The sequence below is a fragment of the Triticum urartu genome, chromosome 3A (assembly GCF_056163025.1).
Source record: "Triticum urartu cultivar PI428250 chromosome 3A, HENAU_Tu73, whole genome shotgun sequence".
Classification (NCBI taxonomy): Eukaryota; Viridiplantae; Streptophyta; class Magnoliopsida; order Poales; family Poaceae; genus Triticum; species Triticum urartu.
Window position 1 is genome coordinate 464,263,772 of NC_141875.1, and position 19,010 is coordinate 464,282,781.

Genomic DNA, 19,010 nt, shown 5'->3' on the forward strand with positions numbered 1-19,010 from the left:
TGGATATCCCTGATAATAATTTTACTGTTATGGATGTGATTAGAGAACTGGAAAAGTCCAGAGCAAATATAGCTGAGAAAACTGAAAATGGTGAGAAACAAAAGGATAATATGTTGTTTATTACCAATGTTGCTGGGGACAAATCCCCTCTAAATACTGACTGGGTGAGGGATGGTGAGGTGGATGAAGAGGAGTTTACTATTGTTAGATCTAGAAAGAAGGATAAGAAGAAGGTTAATGTAGTAATTTCCAAACCTGTGACTAGAAGTCAGAAAAACAAAGTGTCTTTTGATGCTGGTTCGACCATGCTTCCTGGTAAACCTAGCAACAAAACACAATCTCCCAAATGTAAGAAAAAAAATGATTAGCCTCTTCTGGAACTGTAGGGGAGTGGGGAAGAGGGGTATGGCTACTTGCTTATCTGACCTGGTTAGAGATTATTGTTTAGATTTTATTGGTATTCAGGAAACAATGAAGAATGACTTTTCCTCTAAATTCTTGAGGAAATTTGATCCAGGACAGTATTTTGATTGGAGGTGGATCCCTTCAATAGGTAAATCTGGGGGAATTATTTGTGGTACTAAGGAAGATACTTTTGAGGTTAGATCCTATGAGACAGGTAAATATATCATGAAGCTTGAACTGTGGGATAAGAGAAAAAAAGTGGTATACTGTATTCTGGTAGTGTATGGCTCTGCTCATGAAGAGTATAAAATGGATCTTGACAGAGTTGTCTGACATGTGTAGCAATATTACTTGCCCTTACATTGTAGGGGGAGACTTTAATATTCTTAGATATGCTAAGGAGAAAAATAAGAAAACTAGGATGAGTCATGCTACTGATCTCTTTAACTCCATCATTAATACATTCTATCTCAGGAAAGTTGACATGAATGGTGGTAATATATACTTGGTCTAATAATCAACAAACTCCTACCCTAGAAAAATTGGACCGTATACTTATGTCCAGTTCTTGGGAAAGGCAATTTCCTTTGACTTTTGTCAGGAAACTAACTAAAGAGATTTCAGATCATAGCCCTTTGCTCTTGAATATTGAAACTTTATTCCTAATACAAATCAGAAGAGAGATTTCATATTTGATCTTAATTGGCTCAAAAATCCTGAGTTTATACCCTTAGTTGCTAAGGTGTGGATGAAACCTGTGAATGCAAATGATCCCATTAATGTTTTAAATATCAAAATGAAGAGATTCAAGAAATTTTTCAAAGGATGGGGATCTAACGTGTTTGGGAAATCTAGAAAACGAAGGAGAGATCTTAGAGAGGAACTTGAACATCTAGAAAAACTAGAAGAAACTGATGTGCTTTCCCCTGAATTATACTGCAAGAAAGTTGAGATTTGGGTGGAATTATATAATCTACTGGTAGAAGAGGAGATTGCATGGATGCAAAAGTCCCATGAAAATTGGTTGCTGAAAGGGGATAGAAATACTGACTACTTTCACAGAATAGTAAACAGTAGAAGGAGGAGGAATATTATTTTCTCACTTAGTTGTGGAGATGAGATGATAGAGTGGACTAAAAACATGTTGAAACATGCAACAGAGTTCTATAAGGACCTTTTTGGACCTGCAACTGGAAATCTATGCAAATTAAAAGAGGATATGTGGGAGTCAAATGAGAAATTGACAGATATTGATAATTTCATTCTTACTAGGCCCTTTTCTGAAACAGAAATAAAAAATGCTCTGTTTTCTATGAAGCCAAATAAAGCACCAGGACCTGATAATATCCCCATTGAATTTTTTCAACATTGCTGGGAAATAGTAAAAAGTGAGGTGATGCTCCTGTTTGAGTGGTTTCATGACAACAAACTAGATGTGCAGCGCTTGAATTATGGGATCATTACTTTACTACCTAAAGTGATTGGTGCTAATAAAATTCAGCAGTTCCGCCCCATTTGCTTGCTGAGATGCATTTATAAACTAATCACTAAGGTGCTTACTATTGGAGTAGAGCCTTATGTTGATGTCCTCTTTAGTAGACACCAGAATGCTTTTATTATGAAAAGAGATATAATGGATGAATCATGTCTTTACATGAGATTCTCCATCATACTTATAGTAAGAAACAAATCTGGGATCGTGTTGAAGCTAGACTTCGAGAAAGATTACGACAAAGTTCACTGGAATTTCCTGTTAAATTGTCATAAGATGAGGGAGTTTCATCCACAATGGATTGAATGGGTTGGGAAAATCCTGGTAGGAGGCACAGTTAGTGTGAAGCTAAATGACGAGGTGGGGCCCTATTTTCAAAGTTCAAAAGGGGTGCGCCAGGGAGACCCATTCTCACCTTTCCTCTTTAACTTAGCCGCTGACTGCTTGACAAAAATGGTGATTAAAGCTCAGCAGAATGGCTTGTTCAAAGGGTTAGCGTGTGCTTTGATACCAAATGGGGTGGCTATCTTGCAATATGCAGATGACACGATTCTATGCTTCGAGGATAATCCTAGAAATGCTCTTAATATTAAGCTGCTGTTATATCTTTTTGAAGTCATGTCTGGGTTGAAAATCAATTTTCTGAAAAGTGAAATCTTTTCGATACGTGCTGATGATACTACTATGGAAAAATATGTTGAGATGTTTAACTGCCAGATAGATAACTTCCCTATCAAATACCTAGGCATGCCTGTGAGCTATGCTGGTTTGAAGTGTAGTGATTGGGCCTTTGTAGATGACAAATTCGTCGGTCACTGTGAAAACTGGATTAGTGAAGTTCTATCCACGGGGGGGGGGGGGGGGGGGATGCTGATTAAAGTGAACTCAGTGCTGTCACATATTCGTACTTTCTACATGTCTATGTTTCTTTTGAACAAGACTACCTTGGAGAAGTGGGACAAACCCAGAAGAAAAATTTTCTGGCATAGAAAAGGAAAGAAAAGAGGCTACCATATGGTTAAATGGAGCCGTATATGTCAATCCAAAAAGAAAGGGGGTTTGGGTGTTAAAGACTTGATGAAACATAATATTAGTCTTTTAGTGAAATGGTGGTGGGAGCTTGAGAAAAAGAAAGGGCTCTGGCAAGATATAGTTAAGGCTAAATACTTCAAGAAAACTTCGGTTGCTGTGGTTAAACACAAAGCCAGTGACTCACCTTGCTGGAAATCACTTCTGAAAGTGAAAGACCTTTATATGCTGGGAAGAGGTATTAATTTGAACAAGGGAGATGTGGCTAGACTCTGGCTTGATAGCCTGGATGGTAGAATCTCCCTTTTAAAGACAGATTCCCACTGCTCTTTGAGACTTGTATTGACCAAAATTGTACTGTTGACAAATTTAAATGTCTTGATCAGATCTCCTCTTTTAGGAGGAGGATGTCTCATGAGATGATGAAACAATGGGAGGAAATGAAACAAGAGATGTTAACACTGAAACAAAGTGATTTGCCAGATGAGGTTTATTGGAAACTAGACAGGTCAGGCAAATATAATACAAAGTCCATGTACGCATGGCTAGAGAGGGATATAGCAGGATCTAACTTTAAATGGATCTGGGATGCAAAACTGCCTCTTAAAATACAAATATACTTGTGGCAGATGGCACAGAACGCCATCCTGACTAGGGACAACATGAAAAAAAGATTATGGCCAGGGGATTCTTGCTGTTCTTTTTGTGACCAATTAGAAACAACTCAACACTTGATGTTCTTGTGCCCTGTTTCCAGGGTGGTGTGGAGAACCGTAGGTTCCGTTCTTGGAACTGATTGTTGCCCTAATTCTATCGGGCAATATTATGTGTGGATGTATAGTTTCTTACCTGGGCTGGACAAAATATACACCGTTGGCTTGGCTGCTATATGTTGGGCCATTTGGCTAGCCAGGAACCAAGCCACTTTCGAACTCAAATGGATTAACTCTTCATTTGAAATTGTATTTACAGCTTGTGCCTTTTTGATGTACTGGGCAGGTCTCCAGAAACCAGAGATAGGGGAGATGGTGAAAAAAGGAGCGGAGATGCTGAAGGAGAACACAACACAGATGATGCTGCTTTGCGGTCCCCCGATCCCAACTAGGGATGAACGTGATGGGAACTGAGGAAGAAGACGCTGTGGACCCTAACCAGTAAGTTTCTGGTGTTTTGGCGAAGAAGAGCCGTCGACGCATCCTGGAGTCTTCGTGTGCTGGATGAACAGGGTGGTGTTCTTTGGTCCTTGTTGTGGGTACTCTGGTAGTTCTTTTGGGTTGTTGTGTTGGAAATATGCCCTAGAGGCAATAATAAAATGGTTATTATTGTATTTCCTTGTTCATGATAATTGTTTATTGTTCATGCTATAATTGTATTAACTGGAAACTGTAATACATGTGTGAATACATAGACCACAACATGTCCCTAGTAAGCCTCTAGTTGACTAGCTCGTTGATCAATAGATGGTTATGGTTTCCTGACCATGGACATTGGATGTCATTGATAACGGGATCACATCATTAGGAGAATGATGTGATGGACATGACCCAATCCTAAGCATAGCACAAGATCGTGTAGTTCGTTTTGCTAGAGCTTTTCTAATGTCAAGTATCATTTCCTTAGACCATGAGATTGTGCAACTCCCGGATACTGTAGGAATGCTTTGGGTGTATCAAACGTCACAATGTAACTGGGTGGCTATAAAGGTGCACTACAGGTATCTTCGAAAGTGTCTGTTGGGTTGGCACGAATCGAGACTCGGATTTGTCACTCCGTATGACGGAGAGGTATCTCTGGGCCCACTCGGTAATGCATCATCATAATGAGCTCAATGTGACTAGGGAGTTAGCCACGGGATCATGCGTTACGGAACGAGTAAAGAGACTTGCCGGTAACGAGATTGAACGAGGTATGGGGATACCGACGATCGAATCTCGGGCAAGTAACATACCGATTGACAAAGGGAATTGTATACATGATTGATTGAATCCCCGACATCGTGGTTCATCCGATGAGATCATCGTGAAACATGTGGGAGCCAACATGGGTATCCAGATCCCGTTGTTGGTTATTGGCCAGAGAGTTGTCTCGGTCATGTCTGCATGATTCCCGAACCCGTAGGGTCTACACACTTAAGGTTCGGTGACGCTAGAGTTGTTATGGGAATTAGTGTGCAGTTACCGAATGTTGTTCGGAGTCCCGGATGAGATCCCGAACGTCGCGAGGAGTTCCGGAATGGTTCGGAGGTAAAGATTTATATATGGGAAGTCCTATTTTGGCCACCGAAAAATGTTCGGGATTTTTCGGTATTGTACCGGGAAGGTTCTAGAAGGTTCTGGAGTGGGGCCCACCTACATGGGGGACCGACATGAACGTGGTTAGTGGGGGCAAGGCCCCACACCCCTGGTCAAGGCGCACCAAGATCTCCCCTTAGAAGGAATAAGATCATATCCCTAAGGGATACGATCAAGATCCCTAAAAAGGGGGATAACAATCGGTGGGGAAGGGAAATGATGAGATTTCTTTCCCCCACCTTTGCCAACGCCCCAATGGACTTGGAGGGAAAGAAACCAGCCCCTCCACCCCTATATATAGTGGGGAGGCGCATGGGAGCCGCACCCCTTCTCCTGGCGCAGCCCTCTCCCTCCCCAACACCTCCTCATGCTCCGTAGTGCTTGGCGAAGCCCTGCCGGAGAACTGCAAGCTCCACCACCACGCCGTCGTGCTACCGGAGCTCTCCCTCAACTTCTCCTCTCCCTTTGCTGGATCAAGAAGGATGAGATGTCCCTGGGCTGTACGTGTGTTGAACGCGGAGGCGCCGTTGTTTGGCGCTTAGATCGGAATCAACCGCGATCTGAATCGCTACGAGTACGACTCCTTCATCCGCGTTCTTGTAACGCATTCGCATCGCGATCTTCAAGGGTATGAAGATGCACTCCCTCTCTCTCGTTGCTAGCATCTCCTAGATTGATCTTGGTGACACGTAGGAAATTTTTTAATTTCTGCAACGGTCCCCAACATGTTGTGTTTTGGCCGCTGTGGCCTGGTGCATGATGGTGGTGTATGTAAGACCGGTGTTACTTTGCGTAGGTGTTCGTAATGCGGTTTTGGGTGACACCTAGGTTTTCGCCCCATGATCTATTGTTCCTGTTGACAGGCGCAGATAGTGGGTTTCCTGGTGTTGCCCCAAACTCGCTTTTCCTCTTTCTCTCTAGCCTGGTTGGTTTCAGTTTCCGAGATTCTGTATTTCTGTTATGAAAGTAATGGAAAGGGGGAAAGTCCGGTTCGAAAAAAAATCATGTTCAGGATGGACGTGATTAAAAAACATAAAAACTAAAATAGAATGCCGAAAAATAAATAAAAGCAAATATAAAAGCATAAAACATAAATTAACCATCACGGCCACCAAACGGTCCAGCTTCACGGTTCACATTGCCACAATTAACATATAAAAAACGCCGCTCATGCGCTCCTACCATGCCCGTCGATGCTGTGGCCGTGGCCGTTGCCGTCTTCGGTGGCCGCCGGTGTCATCGTCATCGCTGACGAGGTCGACGTAGTCCGACGGCGTTCAAAGGTGCGCCGACGGTCCGTGGTACACGGTGGCGGGACGAAACGCGGGAGGTGCCTGCACCACCTCCTCCCGTGGCGACTTATCCCGCTCCGGTGACCACGGCGGCGTGGGGCATCAGTTCACGTCCCCCACGGCGTCGGCCATCTCCGGAGCCGTGCATGACCAACTCCAGTGCTGGCCCACCAGGCCCGGGTGGAACGCGACCACCGGCTCCTCCTCCATCTCCTCCTCCGCCCTCGCCATCTCTAGCTCGAGGAAGGCGACATCGCCGGCCGCAGAGAGGGCCATCGTCTCCTCGAGGCCCGACCATTGGCGCTCATCGTGCGTGTTCATGGAGTCCTCCATGACACGTTGCATGAGCCGGGCCTCCTCCTCCGCTGTCATGCGAGGAGGTGGAGGTGGCGGTGGAGATGCTGAAGGCGACGGCGTGGGCGTGAGGCCACGCACCCGCGTACGCGGTACGCCCCCGCACCTCTCGACGTGGCCGTCGCAGCCCCGACGACGTGCTGGCGAAGAAAGAGGCGCGCCACACGTCGTGCTCGTCCCTTAGCCATGTGTCCCAGAGCACGGAGTTGGGGGCGTATCTATCGTCGTAGAAGAGGTCGTCGGGGAGGAGGCGCTCGATCTCCTCGCAGCGCGCACGGCCGCTCGTCGGGACCGGCGGGATCGGGACCCGGTCAGCGGAGAGGTGCCAGTTGTTGGGAAGGTGGACGTCGCTCCACGGGACCGGCGTCCTCGTCTCCTAATAACGCTGGCATACATCGGCGTTGATGTACTGCCGGTCGCGCTCGCCGCCAGCCCTAGGGCCGATGATGAATGGGGCAGGCGCGGGGGCTCGACGCGGTGGCGATGCGGCCTTCTCTTTCATGGAGCCGCGACGGCGTCCCGAGGAGGAGCCGACCTCGCGGTCATGCTTGCCCTTGCGGCCCTGGTTCCATAGCCCCAAGGTTGCGAGGCGGCCGGCCGACGAGTTCGAGGACGGGGAGAGGCTAGGGTTTGGAGTGATGTGTGTCGGGTTTTAAGGAGGCAGCGGGCTGAAGTGGGGAGTGTGGACGACGACCAGCCCACGGCCTCCTCATTTAAGAAGGACGGTAACCGTTCGCCTGGGCGGATGACAGATGGGGCCGGCCGCACGTGCGCATTGATGTTGGCGGGTGGGAGGTAGGTGGCCGCCTGCCACGCGGCTCCGACGCGAATGAGCATCGCGTCCGTTTGCTCTCCGCCGCGACACAACCCGGCACATGTTTGCGTTTGAAATGAGTCGATCCAGACACAAAACGGACTAGATGGATCTAGACCGTCGCGTGTTGGGCCGTCTGGTTTGTTCATTTTACTCCAAATGAACAGGGTTGGATGGGACGGGGTCGTACGGTGAAGTTGGCCTCACTTGCCGCATCATCTGGCACGAAGAAGCTAACGACCATGCGGTTGGTGGTAGCAAGCAGCAGAGGCAGGCGCGTCGTCGGTGCTGCGCCTGCGCAGCGCAGGAATGCGCGCGTGACGCCGATCCGTGTCAACCCTCGTCCGACTGGGTGGCACGTGTGATCTCTGCTGCCTTGCCTCCTCAGACCCCACTGAAAAAGCGAAAATAGAAGGACCCCCGGATCCCAGATCCGAATCTGGCATTTCTCGCGATCCAATCCCGCGGCTCAATGGCGTCCGCACTTGCCGCATCTGGTCCACATATAGAAGCGTCCTTCCGGTTACCTCGCCGGCTCGTCATTACGCCGACAGCCCTGTGCCTCTTGTCCAATGCTCTCCGTCAAGTCTCACCAATGATGGGTGAATCGTTCCGGCAAAGCTGCATATATGGATATGGATGTGCCTCACTAATGCGTGGCACATAATTAAGCTTTTGCCTGTTTGCAGAAAGAAATTCGAGCCTTTCTTCTTTATTAGGTGCGTACTTTCCGAAAGCGCCTTCCTAATCGAATCCCCACTGCGACTCACGTTCTAATCATCTTACTGTGAGTTTCGTAACCCAATTTTCATTTCCACGACCCATCATCCAGTCTACATATACTAACGGCATATCATTGCCGTGAAACACGATATGGACAAAGGCGGCTAACATGGAATTGATTCTGCCTTTTCAAACAATTGTCCGGATTTAAGATTATTTTTCACAAGGCTGGATTATTCTAGTACTTTAGATGCGCCAAAGAAGAATACCATTATAAAAAAATGGGCGTGACGTTGGGAAGTTCCCATTTAGCTATCCCGGGATACCAATATACCATCGAAAACTCACTAATAAAGACTAAAAATGTATTGAAAACAAGTTTGGAAAGAAACTTAGTTGTTGAAAAGGTAAATGATGTCTTATGGCGGTTGGTGGATCCTAGTAAATTCCTGTTCACATGACTTCCAATGGTCATGCTATCTTTTTTGAAGTCCTAATAGGTGTAAGGAAGATACTTGTTTGTTACCACACTAGATTTCCTGGCAGGGTGATGAACATAAGTTTAAATATTGCCTGGCAAGGTGAGACATTCTATGTCGACCTAAAGACCAAGGGGCAGTAGGCACTGAAGACCTTGTCATTAAGAACAAATGTCTCTATAGTAAATGATCTATATGCTTTTTTTTGGAGAAAGATGGAGTGTAGATTCGGTTATTGCGTAGCAAATATCTTCACTCTAAGACTGTCTCAAGTCACACCGCAGCTGTACGACTCTCCCTTCTGGAAAGCCTAGATGCGAACTAAAGTTGAGTTCTCAAGACTGTCTCAAGTCACACCATTTTTAAAATTCATGATCATTTTTTAAATTCCTTAATATTTTTATTTTATTTTATAAAACTTAAAATTTACGGTTTCTAAAGTATGACAATTTTAATCTTGCCACTACATGTTTCTTAATATCTATAACAAATTATGCACATGTATTTCTTAGAAAACCTGATAGAAAATAGGAGGAAGAAAACGAAATTGCTCTGAGTGCATGAACACCAAAGTGGGTCAAACCAGTCGTTGGTGCTCTCTGAGATTGCCCACCAATTTAAGGGCATCCCCAACAACGTCCACCATAACACCCACAAACGTTTGAACCAACGTGTTCAAATGTTTTTGTATCATCCAACACTGTGTCGCAAACGTTCGCGAACGCGTCCATGCATTCAAATTCCCACAAACTAGCATCAAACCTGGGGAGGTTTGCAAGTGTCTGGACCTCCACCACGTACGCGGCCGACAAGCGATCCCACACAAAAACCTCTCCCGTGTGATGCTCCTACAGTCCTTCGTATTCATGCTAGTCCGAAGCAGACGTGTAGGATCAAAGATCGAACCAAAGGGGTTAATAGGAGATTTAAATTTTCTTTAAAAATAATAAATCTCTCAACACAACACAACAGAACACGACAGAATAAAATGGCTAATGCAATTCTAAAGAGAGGAATAACTCAGGAAGGAATTGACTTAGATGGAAAACTAAATCACAATATCGTAAGATATCTACCAGGGCTGAAGCAACAAGGATAACTAAGTACTAGTAGAGGTAAAACAATTAGACATACAAGCATACTATGTTAAGTACAACAAGCTGAAAACAAACACAAATATGGTGCGGTTGTTGGGAAACGTTGAATGGAAAAAAAAATCTACGCACACGCAAGATCTATCTATGGAGATGCATAGCAACGAGAGGGGAGAGTGTGTCTACGTACCTTCGTAGACTGTAAGCGGAAGCCTTTGACAACGTAGTTGATGTAGTCAAACTTCCTTCGCGATCCAGCCGATCAAGTACCGAACGTACGGCACCTCCGTGTTCTGCACACGTTCAGCTCGGTGACGTTCTCCGCCTTCTTGATTCAGCAAGACGGCGAGGTAGTAGATGAGTTCCGGCAGCCCGACTGCGTGGTGACGGTGATGATGAAGTTATCTTCGCAGGGCTTCGTCTAAACACTACGATAATATGACCGGGGGTGTAAACGGTTAAGGGAAGCGCCACACACGGCTAAGATAATATTCTGGTCTGAGCTAGGTACCCCCTCCCACATGTGGGGGTGGAGGGAGCAGCCAGGATGCGCCCCCAAGTAGGCCGAATCCTACTTGGGGTCTTCCCTAAAGTGGAACCCCCTTCCTTATTTGGAGTGCGGGAGAAAGGAAGGAGGGGGGCGCCCCCCCTTTCCTTTCTCTCCTGAGGAGGGAAAGACAAGAGAGGCCACCCTCCCATTTCCTTCCCCTAGGGCCGGCCAGCCAAGGGAAGGGGCGCACCAGCCCCCTTGTGGGGTGTTTTGTCCCCCCCCCTTTGGCCCATAAGGCCCATACACTTGTCGGGGGTGCCCGGAACCCCTTCCGGTGACCCGATGAATACCCGGTGCACTCTGAAACTATTCTGGTGTTCGAATACCATCGTCCTATATATCAATCTTTACCTCTCGACCATTTTGAGACTCCTCGTCATGTCCGTGATCTCATCCGGGACTCCGAACAACATTCGGTCACCAAATCATATAACTCATATAACACCATATCGTCAACGAACGTTAAGCGTACGGACCCTACGGGTTCGAGAACTATGTAGACATGACCGAGACACCTCTCCAGTCAATAACCAATAGCGGAACCTGGATGCCCATATTGGCTCCTACATATTCTACAAAGATCTTTTATCGGTCAAACCGTTATGACACCATATGTAATTCGCTTTGTCCATCGGTATGTTACTTGCCCGAGATTCGATCATCGGTATCTTCATACCTAGTTCAATCTCGTTACCGGCAAACCTCTTTACTCCTTCCGTAATACATCACCTCGTAACTAACACCTTAGTTATTTGCTTGCAAGCTTATGATGTGTATTACCGAGAGGGCCCAGAGATATCTCTCTGATACTTAGAGTGACAAATCCTAATCTCGATCTATGCCAACTCAAAAAACACCTTCGGAGATACCTGTAGAGCATCTTTATGATCACCTAGTTCCATTGTGACATTTGATAGCATAAAAGGTATTCCTCCGGTATCCGGGAGTTGCATAATCTCATAGTCGGAGGAATATGTATTTGACATGAAGAAATCAATAGCAATAAACTCAATGATCAATATGCTAAGCTAACGGATGGGTGTTGTCCATCACATCATTCTTCTAAGGATGTGATCTCGTTATCAAATGACAGCACATGTCTATGGTAGGAAACCTTAACCATCTTTGATCAACGAGCTAGTCTAGTAGAGGCTTACTAGGGACACGGTATTTGTTTATGTATTCACACATGTATTTAAGTTTCCGGTCAATACAATTCTAGCAGGAATAATAAACCTTTATCATGATTAAGGAAATATAGTAATAACCATTTTATTATTGCCTCTAGGGCATATTTCCATCAGTCTCCCACTTGCACTAGAGTCAATAATCTAGTTTTACATCGCCATGCGATTAACACCCATAGTTCACATCGCCATGTGATGGACACCTAAAGAGTTTACTAGAGCCAATAATCTAGTTCACATCGCCATGTGATTAACACTCAAACAATATTAAGGTGTGATCATGTTTTGCCTGTGAGAGAAATTTAGTCAACGGGTCTGTCACATTTAGATCCATATGTATTTTGCAAATTTCTATGTCTACAATGCTCTGCATGGAGCTACACTAGCTAATTGCTCCCACTTCCAATATGTATCCTGATTGAGACTCAGTCATCCAGATTGGTGTTAAATCTTGCATCAACGTAACTCTTTACGACGAACTCTTTATCACCTCCATAATCGAGAAACATTTCCTTAGTCCTCTTTAGGTAACTAAGGACAATTTTGACCACTGTCCAGTGATCTACACCTGGATCACTATTGTACCCCCTTGCCAAACTTGTGGCAAGGTACACGATAGGTCTGGTACACAGTATGGCATACTTTATACAACCTATGATTGAGGCATAGGGAATGACTTTCATGAAGGAAATATGCCCTAGAGGCAATGATAAAGTTATTATTTATTTCCTTATATCATGATAAATGTTTATTATTCATGCTAAAATTGTATTAACCGGAAACATAATACATGTGTGAATACATAGACAAACAGTATGTCACTAGTATGCCTCTACTTGACTAGCTCGTTGAATCAAAGATGGTTAAGTTTCCTAGCCATAGACATGAGTTGTCATTTGATTAACGGGGTCACATCATTAGAGAATGATGTGATTGACTTGACCCATTCCGTTAGCATAGCACTTGATCGTTTAGTTTGTTGCTATTGCTTTCTTCATGACTAATACATGTTTCTATGACTATGAGATTATGCAACTCCCGTTTACCGGAGGAACACTCTGTGTGCTACCAAACATCACAACATAACTGGATGATTATAAAGGTGCTCTACAGGTGTCTCCGAAGGTACTTGTTGGGTTGGCGTATTTCGAGATTAGGATTTGTCACTCCGATTGTCGGAGAGGTATCTCTGGGCCCACTCGGTAATGCACATCACTATAAGCCTTGCAAGCATTGCAACTAATGAGTTAGTTGCGGGATGATGTATTACGGAACGAGTAAAGAGACTTGCCGGTAACGAGATTGAACTAGGTATTGAGATACCGACGATCGAATATCGGGCAAGTAACATACCGATGACAAAGGGAACAACGTATGTTATTGTGCGGTTTGACCGATAAAGATCTTCGTAGAATATGTGGGAGCCAATATGAGCATCCAGGTTTCACTATTGGTTATTGACTGGAGACGTGTCTCGGTCATGTCTACATAGTTCTCGAACCCGTAGGGTCCGCACGCTTAACGTTACGATGACGGTTATATTATGAGTTTATATGTTTTGATGTACTGAAGGAGTTCGGAGTCCCGGATGAGATCAGGGACATGACGAGGAGTCTCGAAATGGTCGAGACATAAAGATCGATATATTGGACGACTATATTCAGACATCGGAAAGGTTCCGAGTGATTCGGGTATTTTCGGGAATTCGTATTGGGCCTTAATGGGCCATACGGGAAAGGAGAGAAAGGCCTCAAAGGGTGGCCGCACCCCTCCCCATGGGCTGGTCCAAATTGGACTAGGGAGGGGGGGGGCGCCCCTTCCTTCCTTCTCCTTTTCCCTTCCCTTTCCTTCCCTCTTACTCCTACTACATGGAAGGGCTCCTAGTTCTACTAGGAAAAGGGGAATCCTACTCCCGGTGGGAGTAGGACTCCCCTAGGGCGCGCCATAGAGAGGGCCGGCCCTCCCCCTCCTCTAGTCCTTTATATACGGCGGCAGGGGCACCCCAAAGATACAACAATTGATCTCTTGATCTCTTAGCCGTGTGCGGTGCCCCCCTCCACCATAATCCACCTTGATCATATCGTAGCGGTGCTTATGCGAAGCCGTGCGTCGGTAGAACATTATCATCATCACCACGCCATCGTGCTGACAAAACTCCCCCTCAACACTCGGCTGGATCGGAGTTCGAGGGACGTCATCGGGCTAAACGTGTGCTGAACTCGGAGGTGCCGTACGTTCGGTACTTGATCGGTCGGATCGTGAAGACGTACGACTACATCAACCGCGTTGTGCTAACGCTTCCGCTTAACGGTCTACGAGAGTACGTGGACGACACTCTCCCCTCTCGTTGCTATGCATCACCATGATCTTGCGTGTGCATAGGAAATTTTTGAAATTACTATGTTCCCCAACAGTGGCATCTGAGCCATGTTTTATGCGTTGATGTAATATGCACGAGTAGAACACAAGTGAGTTGTGGGCGATATAAGTCATACTGCTTACCAGCATGTCACACTTTGGTTCGGCGGTATTGTTGGATGAAGCGGCCCGGACCGACATTACGCGTACGCTTGCGCGAGACTGGTTTTACCGCCGTGCTATGCACACAGGTGACTAGCGGGTGTCAGTTTCTCCAACTTTAGTTGAACCAAGTGTGGCTACGCCAGGTCCTTGCGAAGGTTAAAATAACACCAACTTGACAAACTATCGTTATGGTTTTGATGCGTAGGTAAGAACGGTTCTTGCTAAGCCCGTAGCAGCCACGTAAAACTTGCAACAACAAAATAGAGGACGTCTAACTTGTTTTTGCAGGGCATGTTGTGATGTGATATGGTCAAGACGTGATGAGATATAAGTTGTTGTATAAGATGATCATGTTTTGTTGAAGTTATCGGCAACTGGCAGAAGCCTTATGGTTGTCTCTTTATTGCATAAGATGCTAGGGCCAAATAATTGCTTTACTTTATCACTATGCGATAGCAATAGTTGCAAGAGCAATAGTTGGCGAGACGACCATGTGACGACACTTTGATATAGATCAAGATGATGGAGATCATGGTGTCATGCCGATGACGATGGAAATCATGACGATGCTTTGGATATGGAGATCAAAGGCACAAGATGATGATGGCCATATCATATCACACATTTTGATTGCATGTGGTGTTTATCCTTTATGCATCTTATCTTGCTTTATTGACGGTAGCATTATAAGATGATCTCTCACTAAATTTCAAGATAAAAAGTGTTCTCCCTAAGTATGCACCGTTGCCAAAGTTCGTCGTGCCCTGACACCACGTGATGATCGGGTGTGATAAGCTCTACGTCCATCTACAACGGGTACAAGCCAGTTTTGCACATGCAGAATACTCAGGTTAAACTTGACGAACCTAGCATATGCAGATATGGCCTCGGAACACTGAGACCGAAAGGTCGAGCGTGAATCATATAGTAGATATGATCAACATAGTGATGTTCACCATTGAAAACTACTCCATTTCACATGATGATCGGTTATGGTTTAGTTGATTTGGATCACGTGATTACTTAGAAGATTAGAGGGATGTCTATCTAAGTGGGAGTTCTTAAGTAATATGATTAATCGAACTTAAATTTATCATGAACTTAGTCCTGGTAGTATTAGCATATCTATGCTGTAGATCAATAGCTCGCGTTTAGCTCCCCTGTTTTATTTTTGATATGTTCCTAGAGAAAACTAAGTTGAAAGATGTTAGTAGCAATGATGCGGATTGGATCTGTGATCTGAGGTTTATCCTCATTGCTGCACAGAAGAATTATGTCCTTGATGCACCGCTAGGTGACAAACCTATTGCAGGAGAAGATGCAGATGTTATGAATGTTTGGCCAGCTCAATATGATGACTACTTGATAGTTTAGTGCACCATGCTTAAACGGCTTAGAATCGGGACTTCAAAGCCGTTTTGAGCGTCATGGACCATATGAGATGTTCCAGGAGTTGAAGTTAGTATTTCAAGTAAATACCCGAGTTGAGAGATATGAAGTCTCCAACAAGTTCTATAGCTAAAAGATCAAGGAGAATAGCTTAAGCAGTGAGCATGTGCTCAGATTGTCTGGGTACTACAATCGCTTAGATCAAGTGGGAGTTAATCTTCCAGATAAAATAGTGATTGACAGAATTCTCTAGTCACCATCACCAAGTTAGTAGAACTTCATGATGAACTATAATATGCAAGGGATAACGGAAACGATTCCCAAGCTCTTCGTGATGCTGAAATCGACGAAGGTAGAAATCAAGAAAAGCATCAAGTGTTGATGGTAAACAAAACCACTAGTTTCAAGTAAAGGGGCAAAGGGAAGAAAGGGGAACTTCAAGAACAACGGCAAACAAGTTGCTGCTCAAGTGAAAAAACCCAAGTCTGGACCTAAGCCTGAAACTGAGTGCTTCTACTGCAAAGGAACTGGTCATTGGAAGCGGAACTACCCCAAGTAATTGGCGGATAAGAAAGTTGGCAAAGTAAACATAGGTATATTTGATATACATGTTATTGATGTGTACTTTACTAATGTTTATAGCAACCCCTTAGTATTTGATACTAGTTCAGTTGCTAAGAATAGTAACTGGAAACGGGAGTTGCAGAATGAACAGAGACTAGTTAAGGGTGAAGTGATGATGTGTATTGGAAATGGTTCCAAGATTGATATGATCATCATCGCACACTCCCTATACTTTCGGGATTAGTGTTAAACCTAAAATAAATGCTATTTAGTGTTTGCGTTGAGCATGAATATGATTGGATCATGTTTATTGCAATACAGTTATTCATGTAAGTTAGAGAATAATTGTTGTTCTGTTTACATGAATAAAACCTTCTATGGTCATACACCCAATGAAAATGGTTTTTTGGATCTCGATCGTGGTGATACACATTTTTATAATATTGAAGCCAAAATATGCAAAATTAATAATGATAGTGCAACTTATTTGTGGCACTGCCGTTTAGGTCATATTGGTGTAAAGCGCATGAAGAAAATCCATGCTGATGGGCTTTTGGAATCACTTGATTATGAATCAGTTGATGCTTGCGAACCATGCCTCATGGGCAAGATGACTGAGACTCCGTTCTCCGGAACAATGGAGCAACAGATTTGTTGGAAATCATACATACTGATGTATGTGGTCCGATGAATATTGAGGCTCGCGGCAGGTATCATTATTTTCTGATCTTCACAGATGATTTGAGCAGATATGAGTATATCTACTTGATGAAACAAAAGTCTGAAACATTTAAAAAGTTCAAAGAATTTCAGAGTGAAGTGGAGAATCATCGTAACAAAAATAAAAGTTTCTACGATATGATCGCAGAAGTAAAATATTTGAGTTACGAGTTTGGCCTTCAGTTAAAACAATGTGAAATAGTTTCACTACTCACGCCACCTGGAACACCACAATGTAATGGTGTGTCCGAACATCGTAACTGTACTTTATTAGATATGGTGCGATCTATGATGTCTCTTACCGATTTACCACTATCGTTTTGGGATTATGCATTAGAGATAGCTACATTCACATTAAATAGGGCACCATCTAAATCCGTTGAGACGACACCGTATGAACTATGGTTTGGCAAGAAACCTAAGCTGTCGTTTCTTAAAGCTTGAGGTTGCAATGCTTATGTGAAAAAGTTTCAACCTGATAAGGTCAAACCCAAATCGGAGAAGTGCATCTTTAAAGGATACCCAAAAGAAAATGTTGGGTACACCTTCTATCACAGATCCGAAGGCAAGATATTCATTGCTGAGAATGGATCCTTTCTAGAGAAGGAGTTTCTCTTGAAAGAAGTGAGTGGGAGGAAAGTAGAACTTGATGAGGTAACTGTACCTGCTCCCTTATTGGAAAATAGTTCATCACAGAAATCTGTTCATGTGACTACTACACCAATTAGTGAGGAAGCTAATGATGATGATCATGTAACTTCAGGTCAAGTTACTACCGAACCTCGTAGGTAAACAAGAGTGAGATCCGCACCAGAGTGGTACGGTAATCCTATTCTGGAGGTCATGTTACTTGACCATGACGAGCCTAAGAACTATGAGGAAGCGATGATGAGCCCAGATTCCGCAAAATGGCTTGAGGCCATGAAATCTGAGATGAGATCCATGTATGAGAACAAAGTATGGACTTTGATTGACTTGCCCATTGATCAGCGAGCCATTGAGATTAAATGGATCTTCAAGAGAAAGACGGACGCAGATAGTAGTGTTACTATCTACAAAGCTAGAATTGTCGCAAAAAGGTTTTCGACAAGTTCAAGGTGTTGACTACGATGAGAGTTTCTCACTCGTATCTATGCTTAAGTCTGTCTGAATCATGTTAGCAATTGCCGCATTTTATGAAATCTGGCAGATGGATAAACAAAACCGCATTCCTTAATGGATTTATTAAAGAAGAGTTGTATATGATGCAACCAGAAGGTTTTGTCAATCCTAATGGTACTAACAAAATATGCAAGCTCCAGCGATCCATCTATGGACTGGTGCAAGCATCTCGGAGTTGGAATATATGCTTTGATAAATTGATCAAAGCATATAGTTTATACAGACTTGCGGTGAAGCCTGTATTTACAAGAAAGTGAGTGGGAGCACTACAGCATTTCTGATAAGTATATGTGAATGACATATTGTTGATAGGAGATAATGTAGAATTATTCTGCAAAGCATAAAGGAATGTTTGAAAGGAGTTTTTCAAAGAAAGATCTTGGTGAAGCTGCTTACATATTGAGCATCAAGATCTATAGAGATAGATCAAGACGCTTGATAAGTTTTTCAATGAGTACATACCTTGAGAAGATTTTGAAGTAGTTCAAAATGGAAGAGTCAAAGAAGGAGTTCTTGCCTTTTTTACAAGGTGTGAAGTTGAGTAAGACTCAAAACCCGACCATGGCAGAAGATAGAGAGAGAATGAAAGTCATTCCCTATGCCTCGGCCATAGGTTCTATAAAGTATGCCATGCTGTGTACCAGACCTATTGTATACCCTGCCCTGAGTTTGTCAAGGGAGTACAATAGTGATCTAGGAGTAGATCACTGGACATTGGTCAAAATTATCCTTAGTGGAATAAGGATATGTTTCTCGATTATGGAGGTGAAAAAAGGTTCGTCGCAAAGGGTTACGTCGATGCAAGTTTTGACACTGATCCAGATGACTCAAAGTCTCAATCTGGATACATATTGAAAGTGGGAGCAATTAGCTAGAGTAGCTCCGTGCAGAGCATTGTTGACATAGAAATTTGCAAAATACACACGGATCTGAATGTGGCAGA

General features: G+C 44.1%; 1 pseudogene; it reads right to left on the minus strand.

The window, feature by feature from the left end:
* Positions 1-6,611: 6,611 nt before the first annotated feature.
* Positions 6,612-7,365, minus strand: LOC147980091 (uncharacterized; annotated as a pseudogene).
* Between the last annotated feature and the right edge of the window lie 11,645 nt (positions 7,366-19,010).